General features: G+C 48.2%; 1 protein-coding gene across 1 annotated transcript in view; it reads left to right on the top strand.

The window, feature by feature from the left end:
• Positions 1 to 12,678, top strand: part of LOC119403108 (phosphatidylinositol glycan anchor biosynthesis class U protein-like) — a 47,067-nt gene that overhangs the window by 19,152 nt on the left and 15,237 nt on the right. The window lies entirely within an intron of this gene.

Raw genomic sequence — 12,678 nt, 5'->3', positions numbered from 1 at the left:
ACATGGTGGCACCCTGTGGCGGCCATGATTCCCACATGATGCAGCAGAAAAAGCGACACATAACTGTCATGTTTGAGTGCAAGCTCGTGCACTATGTTCTCGCTGATCTATGCAAGTACCTGGTGTGGACAAGCTTTGTTCTGTGCCAGCTTGACCTATAAATTATTGCCAAATCAAGGTTGTACATTTTGAAGTACTTTCAATTGGCTAAATACGAAACGATGTTTGCAAAGGCATCTAGCTCACAGGCAAGAGAGCTAGCATGAACTGGCAGCTAACAATTGTTTTGGAGATGACGGTATACATTTTTAAGTACTGTCGCCATGGGCTCAATATGCGACAATGACAGGCAGGCACGCAGTGTTTGAAAGAGCAGACTTGTAGTACACGGGGTGCCTCCTCAAATTAATTTGAGAAAATGAAACATGAAGTAGACAGCCATTGGTCGAGACCTGAAGAGCAAATATGAAATACTTTTTGGGGCTTTTTTGACATCACAAATATGTGTACTTTTTCATCAGTGTTGGCGGTAATGCGTTACAAGTAACACTGTTACCGGTAACGTGTTACTTTTTTCGGTAATTTACTGATGTACTCATTGCCATTTTGTGACTGTGACGAGTAACATACTTATGTTAACATTTTAAATGCACATGCATTTCTTAGTCGGGCTATGTCAGGCGTCCGGCGTTGTCCGCGGCGCCCTCTCCCATAGCAACAGCTGCGGGCGCGCGCTCTTATCCTCGCCCCTAGCAACCGGAGCATGTGGTGTGAGAGAGTGTAGGAGAGGGTACGTGCAGTGCTTCGCCGCTCCTTCTCTCGCCGTTCGCTCTCTCTCCTCCCTGCGCCCCACTCTCCCGTCCGCTCGCGCCTCACTCTCGACCGTTCGCTGGCTGGGCGCCTCTCAAGAACATCCGGAAATGTGTGCTCGAGACGCCGCTGTGAAACGCCAACGCCGAGCCGAGAACGCTGGCGCCACACTCTCCCGTCCGCTCGTGCCCCACTCTCGACCGTTCGCTGGCTGGGCGCCTCTCAAGAACATCCGGAAATGTGTGCTCGAGACGCCGCTGTGAAACGCCAACGCCGAGCCGAGAACGCTGGCGCCACACTCTCCCGTCCGCTCGTGCCCCACTCTCGACCGTTCGCTGGCTGGGCGCCTCTCAAGAACATCCGGAAATGTGTGCTCGAGACGCCGCTGTGAAACGCCAACGCCGAGCCGAGACCGCTGGCGCCACACTCTCCCGTCCGCTCGTGCCCCACTCTCGACCGTTCGCTGGCTGGGCGCCTCTCAAGAACATCCGGAAATGTGTGCTCGAGACGCCGCTGTGAAACGCCAACGCCGAGCCGAGAACGCTGGCGCCACACTCTCCCGTCCGCTCGCGCCTCACTCTCGATCGTTCGCTGGCTGGGCGCCTCTCAAGAACATCCGGAAATGTGTGCTTGAGACGCCGCTGTGAAACGCCAACGCCAAGCCGAGAACGCTGGCGCCACACTCTCCCGTCCGCTCGTGCCCCACTCTCGACCGTTCGCTGGCTGGGCGCCTCTCAAGGCGATGGCAGAAGTCGGTGAAGGCGAATGTCTGGCGGCAACGGTACCCTCTCTCGGCGCAAGAAATGCATTCGCATTTCCTCACGATTCCCTTCGGGGAGGTGGGGGCATTTTTTCGGTAAGGTGAGGTGTCTGGTTACTCGTTACTTATTATCCTAATTATCCCAGGAGCCTTACTCAAAACTCCTTCGTCTCGTAGGCGCCACATTCCCAGAGCTATCAATTTGTTATAACGGCAGACTGCTATTGGCCTGCTGGACGTTGATAATAGGAGTATCATGTACGCGGAGGGAGACGCCGGAGCGAGACGCTGTGCGGACGTGCTTCGCATGGGCTCCGGCCCAGTGACCGAGTTTCGGCGGACGCCTTTTTCTTTGGACTTGCTGTTGGTTGGCTCGTCTTCAGGAAGCTGCCCTGTACCTGCGGACACCACTCGTAGGCAAGTTTGCCACCTTTTGAGAGGTTTTTCAAGATTTTCCTCTCAACCCCGCGGCGGCAAGGCTAGGCCTATCCTCTAGGCCGAGCCGGTGCCGTGACACCAGGCGTCGGGTTTATGCTTGGTGGCCGTGGGCCTTGCGAGGCTGAAGATGATGCAATACGCAGTTGAAGGTGAGACTATAACGCCCGAAGATTTCGAGGCGGGAGAGTGGGCCCCAGTTCTGAAGGCACAAGACCGATTTAAGAAGTCTCTATATGGCGACAACGCCAAGAATACGCCTTGCGAGACGCAGGCAGGCAGCGATGGGCGCAAGACGCACGGAGCGGAACAAGCGAAACGGGGGAAGGCGCACGGAGCGGAACAAGCGAAACGGGGGAAGGCGCCGGTGTGGAAGAAACGAGGACCGTTTCTGAAGATGCCAGCCACGGATTTCAAGGTTGTGTATAGGCCCCAGAACTGGGACTTGAGTGTGGTGACAGCGAGGGAACTCGGATGTGCACTGAGAGCAGCAGCGCGTCTGATATGAGTGACTGCAGCGGAAGAGGACCTTGTGCGGGTTAATGGGACGAACAACACGTTGACGGTGAGCACGCTGTGTATGAATCGCAGTGGTGCATATGCGACTGTGAAGACGCTCAAGCTGGGCGATCATGACCTTCCGGTTTCGGCGTACGTGGCGCCGTTGGAGAACTCCGTGCGGGGAGTCATTTACAATGCTTATGATGGATGCCCAGTGGAAGAAGTCCGGGCGGGATTCCTGAAGAAGAATGAAGGCATGGAAATTCTGGATGCGCGACCTCTGGGCAAGTCGAAGGCAATTCAGATCACGTTCGGGGGTAAGCGTGTACCCCGGCAGGTCACTTACTGGAACTGTCTGTACGCTGTGATTCCGTATAGAAATTTAGTCGAGACCTGCTACAACTGCAGACGAGTTGGACATCGAGCGGACGTTTGCTATCGTCCGAAGACTAACTTATGTCATCGTTGTGGGAAGGACCATCCTGCCCCGCCAGAAGGAGAGCTGCTGACGTGCACGCCCGACTGCATCGTGTGCCATGGTGCGCATCACACAGGGAGCCGGAACTGCAAGTTTCGTCTTGCCCGCAAGCCACCGACAGGCCGGCAGCAGAGCATCGAACGTGAGAGCCAAGCTGGCAAGGATGAGCGGCACTCGAGGGCCAAGAAGCGGTCATCGAGTGGTAAAAGAAGCACAAGCAAGAGCAGGGACCGGTCGAGTTCTTTCCCACCATTGCCAGGAGGCGGGGGTGGTGAAGAGAGCGGACGAGTTTCCAGTCCTGATAGAAACACACGCGACACGACCAAAAAGGTGAGCTTGTCAAACGCGGGCTCCCAAAATGAAACTGCTCGAGAGAGGGAATTGGAAACGCTGGTTCAGCAGCAGGGTGATTTGATTAAAAAAATGGAAGCTAGAATTGCAGAGATGGAACGCGCTCTTAAAAGCGGCCAACGACAAGGGGTACAGGCACCAGCAATACAGGGCCTACAGAAAGCGTCGCAAGCGGCGTCTGCTCGCGTACAGGAGTGTGCGGCTATGGAAGTGGAGAATAGGGGGCCAGTCAAGAGGCCGCTGCCGGCAGATGAGGGAGTTAATGCAAAAAGGTTAGCCGAAACATCGACGGTAGACATGTCACAGCCGGTTGTTAAGGTCACTAGTCTTAAGGCAGACGTAACTAACCTTGCGGAGAAAGTAGGAAAACGGGGAAAGACAGGATAGATTGGAGGCTCGGGTCGACAAAATCGAAGCTAGACTCGACAAAATAGAGGAGCGTCTTGGCACCCTCGCCAGTCAATTCAGGGCTTCCCAAACCCAGGTTATGGGCATGTTTCAGCAGCTCCATACTTTATTGGAGGCAAGACTGCCCCCCGTAGTTGGTCAAGCGCCAACATTGGACAACCTGTTGCCTCATCATGGCCCCTCGCCAACAAATTGAGGTTTGGCAGTGGAACTGCAGGGGCTTCCATCGCAAGCGGGGTAACCTGCAGTTACACGTACAAAATCTGGATAGTAAGCCGGACATAATAGCCTTACAGGAGGCTAGTGGTTCCGTGAAATTACCCGGATTTAAGGCATTTACACCGCAAGGGATTGATCCAAGGGGCGTATCGCGCGTCTTTACCGCAGTGTTAGTCCATCGCAACACCACCGCCATTCAGCATACCGTACAAAGCAGCAGGGAAGACTACGTACTGCTAGAGATTGTGCCCAAACGAAAGGATGAGAAGAGTCTGTTTGTACTTAATGTATATTGTTCTCCAAAAGATAAGGGATTGGGCTTGCCACCGCTCCTGATTCAAACTCAATGGTTAGCGGCTAGTGCTCAGCTTATAGTGGTGGGGGATTTCAATGCGCCTCACCCAGAGTGGGGTTACATCCGAGCCAGCCCAAAGGGCAATCGGCTTTGGCAAGTTGCTCGGGATCTGCGGTGGACGCTCTTAAACAACCCGCAAGATCATACGAGGATAGGCAACAGCATTAGCATGGATACTTCTCCGGACCTTACGTTTCTCAAGGGTATCAGTAATGCAAAGTGGGTTAACACGGGACAAACGCTAGGAAGTGATCACTATATCCTTTCCACGACGTTTAGTGCTTCGAAGCATAAAGACAAAGTGAAAGGCCATAAAGTTACGGATTGGGACAGATTTAGGAAAACCAGGGCAGACACGGTGAACGGGGAAATTGAAGACTTGGACACTTGGGTTGAGGCGCTCAAGCAGGATGTAAAGAGTACCACGGTAGAAGTGCCAATCGAGGAAGAGGAGTTTACTGCAGACTCTAGGCTGTTACACATATGGGAAGCGCACGCGAGTCTCCTGAAAAGGTGGAAGAAGCAGAAACATAATGGCGTCCTTCGCAGAAGGATGGCCAAGCTAGAACGCCAAATTGAAACCTACACATTGGACTTGCAGTGCAAGCAGTGGGGACAGATTTGTGATCGAATGAATGGTCAGTTCGGATGCAAAAAGACATGGCAGTTGTTGAGGCACCTTTTGGATCCGGCGGCAACCAAGTCGGCACAAAGGGGACAAATGACTCGGTTAGTGCATCAGTATCAAGGGACGATTGGAGAATTTATAAAAGAACTCTGGGATCGATACATAACCAGAGGAGTAGATGGTTGCTTACCACACTATTCGGGGGCGGAAAACTCAGAACTAGATGAAGACTTTACGGTGGCGGAGGTGGAGTTTGCCATGGGGCAGCTCCGCACTACGTCAGCCGCAGGCCCGGACGGGGTTACTAATAAAATGCTGAGGAACCTGGATTTCAAATCGGTGGGGGCGCTCACGGACTTGATGAACAAGTATTGGGCGGCCGGGGAGATCCCAGCACAATGGAAGCATGCTAGGATTATATTTATTCCTAAGCCAGGCAAGAAGCTCTGCGTGGAGAACCTGCGCCCGATCTCGCTGACATCATGCGTGGGCAAATTGATGGAGCACGTGGTTTTAAACAGGCTTCAGGGTTATGCGGAGGACAAGGCGATCTTTCCCGCAACTATGATTGGTTTCAGGGCCAATTTGTCCACGCAGGACGTCATGTTACAGCTGAAACATGACGTAGTCGATCCCGGGAACGGCACGGGCACCAAAGCTATATTGGGGCTCGACCTGAATAAGGCTTTTGACAATGTTTCCCATGAGGCAATATTAAGGAACCTATCGGACGTTAGCCCAGGGGCCAGAACCTTCCGCTACATCAGATCATTCTTGGAGAGCAGGACTGCGGAGATAGCAGTTGGAGAAATCAAATCGGATTCTTTCCCGATGGGGGGCAAAGGGACGCTACAGGGTTCAGTTTTGTCGCCGTTCCTGTTTAATCTCGCTTTGATTAAGATACCGCCGAGGCTGGAAGAGATACCGGGACTGAAGCACACATTTTATGCGGATGATATTACTCTATGGGTGACCAGGGGTAGCGGCGCGCAGTTGGAGGAAACACTGCAACAGGCAGTCAATATTGTAGAAGAGCTCGCAGGAGATGCGGGACTCTCATGCTCTCAGCCCAAGTCCGAGCTCTTTGTGGTTCGGGACAAACCACGAGGTCCACATGCGAGGCACTATATTCCGCCACCACCGCTGGAGGTAAAAGTGGGGGGTATGCCGGTCGCCGAAGCCCAAACGATCAGAATCCTGGGCCTATATTTACAGACTAACAGGAAGAATACGGTGGCCCTTGAAAAGCTTAAGAGCACGGTCAACGCTACCGTAAGGCTAATCAGGCGAATCGCTAACCGTAAGAGCGGGATAAAAGAAAAGAATCTCTGTAAGCTGGTACAGGCGTTTGTGCTCAGCAGGATTACTTATGCGACACCTTACATGAAATTGGATACCACAGAAAAAGGCAAGGTCGAGGCTATGATTAGGCAGGCTTACAAGGCAGCCCTTGGGCTTCCTAACAATGCGTCAACAGACAGGCTACTAAGATTAGGGGTGCACAATACCCTGGAAGAACTACGGGAGGCGCACCTGGTGATGCAGCACGCTAGGCTTTCGACAACGGAAACTGGCAGGGATATATTGGAAAGGATTGGCGTTGGCGCCGAGGCTCCCGCTGGTGACACTAAAACTCAGGTGCGGCGAGAATTACACAAGGCCTTGTGCATAAAGCCTTTGCCCAAGATCATGTATCCGATCCACCATGAGGAACGCAGGCAGGCAAGAGCCAGAGCTTTACATGTTCAATACGGGGAGTACAAATCGGCAGTCTATACAGACGTCGCGGAATATAAGGACAAGGACGCATTTGCGATTGTGGTGGTGGACAGACGGGGACGCTTGGTCGCCTCTGGATCAGTCAAAACCCGCTCCTCAGAAACTGCTGAAGAAGCGGCAATAGCGCTAGCTATAACTAATTCTCAGTCTGACCTGATTCTCAGTGATTCAAAAACAGCCATTCGAAATCTGGCGAGGGGCAGAATATCGGTCACCGCCGCACGACTGCTGCATCGAGCCGCGGGGCGAGAAATTCAGGAAATAGAAATTGTCTGGGTACCAGCACACTCTGGAAACCCTGGGAACGAGGCGGCTCACCTGAATGCTCGAGGTTTCGTCAGCCGGGCAGGTGAGCCGCTCGTTCCGGGGAGATCCGCGAGAGATGGGCTGGTGTCCTTTCACGACATCACCAATCATTATAAACTAGAGCGTAGGCTTTATCCGCCCCCGCACAAGCGGTTGACCAAGGCGCAGGAATGCGTCTGGAGAAAACTACAGACGCGATCTTTTCCCAACCCATACGTGTTGAGCAAAATATACCCGGAGGAGATTAAGCCACAATGCAAATGGTGCCAGGCAGTGGCAAGTTATGACCATATACTGTGGGAATGTAGCATGGTGCCGCCGCCGGCGGATATTATGCGTGATCCCTCTCTCGAGCAGTGGGAGGCCGTGTTGACCACCTCAGACCCAGTCGTCCAGACAAGGGTCGTGGAGTGGGCCACACAGGTCGCCGTCAACCTTGGGTTGATGGCCATCTAACACGGAATCGTCCCCAACTGTTTTCTGACGAAATAAAGTTTTTCCATCCATCCATGTACGCGTCCGTCGAGCATCTATTTACCGTAGTTGAGGACGTACTCATGAAGAAGAGAGGCATGCTGTCCGACGACAACTTCGAAATAGAGATGTTGCTTAAATTCTACAAGTTGTAGTTGTCAGAAAGTTGTCCCTGCAATACTATATAGCTAGGGCTCCGTGTTTTCGGAGTTTATTTTGTGAAATTCGGAGGGTGTTTCTCGGTGTTTATCTTTCATAAATCCCCAATTCTCCGAAAATTCAGTTTAATTCTGCATTATTCTCAATACTCCGATATCCTAGATGAAACGATATCTGAACACGAAGACATCAAAAGACACGAAGCATATTTTAATTATCTGGAAAGTTTGAACGCAAGAACACAAACGCACAAGGACAAATTCTTGAATACAAAACACCTACGTTTCTTTTATATTCAAGTATTTTTGCTTATGTGTTTGTCTTTGTAAGCACCTGTGTGGCTCTGTGGTAGAATGCCTTCTCTCTCCTATGTTTGCATGTATTACAACCTTGAAGCTTGTTATGATAGATGCAAGCATGCTTTATGAGGTGTGTATATTCGATGTCGTCTGGTGCAGTGTCTGTCGTCTTGCGCTTCGGGGACCTCACATACGCTAAGCCCTTAGTTAAACGTGCAAGGGGTGAGGTCTACGAGATAATGTTGACGTGAGGCAAAGTTTATATCAGCCAAACTGCATCAATGGCCGCTCGAACATGCCCTTTCGATAAAGAACAGAACAGTGTCATATTGGCGGTTAAAATCGAAGTTTTATCGGATAAATCCAAATTGGCAAAAATTTTACCTGCGACTGTTCATCAAATTTTTTTTCAGATTTATCCAAAAATACGGATCCCTATATATAGCATTTTTTATAAGTTCTGTTTTCAAAATAAAATTTGCTTCTATCTGCTTCTAACTGGGGGTATACATTTCTGGTTGTTGAATTCATGAGCGAGCGAGGCCGATCTTGAACGCCTTCGCATAAGCACTCGCAATTTTTGCGGCAGTTATATAGGTTAAAGGGGCAAAAATGATTTATGCTGCAAATATTTTTTGTGGCACTATGCAATCTAAGGATTTCTTTATTCCTACAAGATCTGCGCATATGTTTTGTACACTAGTAGAAGCACGCTGTCACAATTACTGTAAATTTGTTGAGAGATCAGTGATGTTTTCTTTCCGGAGAGTGTTGATGATGGAATGTCATTTTCTGTTTACTGTCACTTTGAGAAATGGCTTTACCGTGTGCCACAAAATTATAAGCTATTCCATGCAACTCTACAGTTAACATTAGGCCACTATAATATTGTTAAAATCCGGTGCACTTGTGCAAAGTCTTCTCGTTATATCAATATTTCAGCTGAAATTCTTGGTTGGGCTAGATGTTTTATGTGAAATATAAATATGAGGTTTATTATACTGTAATTCTGGTTGTCGCAGAGAGGGTACACTGATTCAAATTTCTGACCCTGGAGTAATGGCAGAAGTAATGTGCGCTACTTTTTTTTGGTAACGGTAACGCATTACCTTTTTTTGTAGGTAACATAGGGCAGTAATGCGTGCCTTTTTTGTTAGCGTAACGAGTAATGTAATTTAGTTACTTTTTTTCAGTGATGCATACAACACTGCTTTTCGTGCATTTAACTAGAGATTAGCAATAATAATATTACATGAAACGTTCTCACGATCAACAAATCAGCCAATGCATGTCAGGCTCACTTGCTGCATACTTGTTGGTGACGACATTGTAAAGGAGAGAGCAAGGGATTTTTGTCCGTTTTTAACATGAAATTGTAAATTCCTTGCTGCATGTGGTGCAGCAATATTTGGCTCACATGTTCACAGTTCTCAGAAGCCTTGACTATAGATCAGCAATGTTTTCGATCTTTAAAAAATGTGCAAGGTCCCATGAAAGGGTACTAAGGGCTTAATTATATTGTTACGAGGTGTTTGTGCATGAGCGTGCCAGTGTGAAAAAGAAGCTATCAATGCAGGAGGTGTTGATTTACCATACTGTTTTGACAGCCTTGTAGATATTGTGACATACATATTCCCATCTTTCCTGTGTGTTCATGGTCCCCGTGACAATATGACACCATGGAGCTGTGGGGTAAAAGATGCGCTGTACAGCAGGGCTTTGCAGCATCATTCGTCGCTTCAGCGTTTCTATTATGGCAGATGAGGCTGTGACTGCACCAGCATTGGTGACAACAGCAGCAACAATCATCCTTACGCATCCAAAAGACCCAGGGATGTTGCGTGCTACGGATGATGTCGACATTGAGGACTGGCTGGCCTATTACGAGCGAGTCAGTGAACGCAATCATTGGGATCTAACGCTCATGTTGGCAAATGTGCTGTTTTGACTAAGGGGCATGGCAATGGTGGGGTTTGTGAACCATGAGGAGGAGCTTGAAGGTTGGGGCACCTATAGGGGAAAACCTTGTGACATGTTTGGAAATCCTTGTGTCAGAAAGTAGTCACAAAGGACTAGCTGTCCACCTGTGCTCAAGCATCCGCAGAACCGTACACATCCTTCATACAGGACATGTTGGCACTCTGTCATGAAGTTAACAACAACATGGAGGAGTCAGATAAGGTTGGGTGCATGCTAAAAGGAATAGAGGACAATGCATTTAACCTATTCATGTGCCCAAATTTTGCGACTGTTGACAAAATTATTGAAGAATGCAAGCATTTTGAGCAGTTCAAATGCTGCCATATTGAGAAGCTGTTTGCCTGGCTACCAAAATCTCACTGCGGCACCGTCGTGCAAAGACAGGTACCCTCTCGCCTTTTGCCATCACTGCTATCAGAGCCTGGAAGAATTGTCCACTCAGAAATGGAAGCTATGACTCCTGCAGGTGCAAACAATGGCCTTAGTGATTTTAATATGGCTTCATTTCCCCTGCTTCAATAGACCCTTTTCATAATTGTAAAGCTAGCTTTCCTGCCATGCAGTTTGCCCAAGTAATGGCGGCTAGTCACTTTCTGCAAACAGCGTGTTCAAGCGCATTTTGCTTAAGCTATGACGTGGAAAATGTAGACTCGGCTCTCTTGACATAAATACGCATAATAGACAAGCCTCAGCACGTGCAACTAGGACCACGTCTCCACTCTAAGCAAGAGAGGTGCCGCCATTAGTTGTTCAAATAGGCAGCGCAGAGGAGCGCACTTGCGGATTATGAAAAGGGTCTATTTATCGTGCAGCAGGAACTCTGCAATTTGGGCTTCACAGTTTCAACTGTTTCATATTCTTGGACGAAGGCTTGCGTAAGATACCCAGGATCAACGGTTATATTTGCGCTCTTGTAACCTGGCTGAATGGAGGACTGCAGATGTCAGGCAATTTGGTTCATCCACCACTATGTTGGCCACATCATGCATCATTGTAACAATTGTTAGTTTTCACCATTAAGAACATGATATGCCACTGTTAGCTGCACTGACAGCAACTACCAGATTTCTTAATTTCATCACCCCATGTAACCCTTTGACATTCTTGGCTGCATTTCCCATCCCTTGGTATAGATTCCGTAGCTCTAGCTGAGCACTGGTTACCTGTCTTATGCATTACATGACCAACCCAGGTCTGTTTTTTTTTTCTTAATGTCAACTGCAATATCGGCTATCCCTTTTTGTTCTCTGATCCATTCTGTTTCTATCTTCCTATCGACTTATAGGCTGTGTAACACAGGGCTCCCTCAGAAGAGAATATGGTGTGGGCTTTCTAATCTACAAAGGCATTACGGGCAACATTGATGAATTCTACAGTGTCAATGAAAAGGTAGCAAGTGTCAGGATAAAACCACTCAGATTACGAAACCCAATATGAAGATGGAACAGCCAGCAAGAGTTGAGATATATGAGGAGTTCTGTTACGTTTTCACAGGGACAGTAAACAACTTTACCTAGAAGGTAGTTCTCAGGATATCAGGCATATGTTGGTGCAAAATTTCAGCAGCTTGTTTTCTGAAAGATGCTTACCCAAGTCTAGTTCACCCTTTCACATGCTCCTGTGCATGTACGTACTAGCTTTTTCTATATCTATTGTGAATGTTAAAGGGTGTTCAAACTCTCTTGCTTTGTCAGTTGGAAAAGCTGTGATACATGTACAGTGACTGATTCCAGCAATTGTAAATGTGCAGGTTACATTGTAATAAATTTTTATAACAACAAAATCCTCCTGCTATTGTAAATGTTGGCTTTAAATAAAAGGTAGGAGCATGCGAATATTCAAAACTTCGAATATTTGATTCGAATAGTTTGGTATTGATTGGAAACACACTTATACTATTCGGTATTACTATTTGATATATTCGAACACCCCATAATTTCAAAACAAATTCAGAAAGTGTTTTTAGGATGCACAAGTGACATTAAATGTGCTTTATCAACCAAGGTGGTGAACAATTCAGTGGAAATAACAAGAAAAACTTCTTTTTTATTTTCTTTCGCAACGGCCTGCAACTTCCGTGAAACTTCCACAACATTCCCGCTTAGTGCTGCTGTCACTGTCATCTTAGTCTGGCCTAAGCACATTTTTCCATCTTCAAGTTTGCCACCACCGCCAGCCCCGCCCAACCTAAACAAATACACAAAAAACAAAAGCATGAAGGTCGTTCCAGGCTCTGCGATTGGCCGCGTCCACCACATGGCTCTAGCCCGTTGAGTGCTGAACTTATACTGAAGAAGACCCCCAAACAAATAAACAGGTATTGTGAAATGAAAAATAAATGCCTAAAAAAAGGAAATCCAGCATTATTCAGGTTTAACCTATAATGAAGCAACTGCCCTGAACATCATGTCCATCATATGTCACTGCATCTCCCAATTGAGATAGCATGGTTAAAAGATTAAACTATGACAAGCTAAAACACATCAACAGTGTCTAGCGAGCGGCTCTTTTCGTTGCCTGAAGGAATTGTGATATGCGCAATGGTGTCGCTGCTTCCCAAACATACCAAGCAGCTATCCTTCCGTCATGACAATGTTAATTAACTGCAGATGTAATGTCAGGGAATAGCGTTGTACAATGAATGCATAATTCCCCTGTACGTTATCATTGTTTGCTATAGAACAAACTTGCTTTTTCATCTTCAGTTGGTGGAAAAAATACTTTTTGCAAAAGTCA

The sequence above is a fragment of the Rhipicephalus sanguineus genome, chromosome 1 (assembly GCF_013339695.2).
Source record: "Rhipicephalus sanguineus isolate Rsan-2018 chromosome 1, BIME_Rsan_1.4, whole genome shotgun sequence".
NCBI classification, from domain to species: Eukaryota; Metazoa; Arthropoda; class Arachnida; order Ixodida; family Ixodidae; genus Rhipicephalus; species Rhipicephalus sanguineus.
Note: the sequence above shows the minus strand (reverse complement) of the source record. Positions and strands in the feature narration are given on the sequence as shown.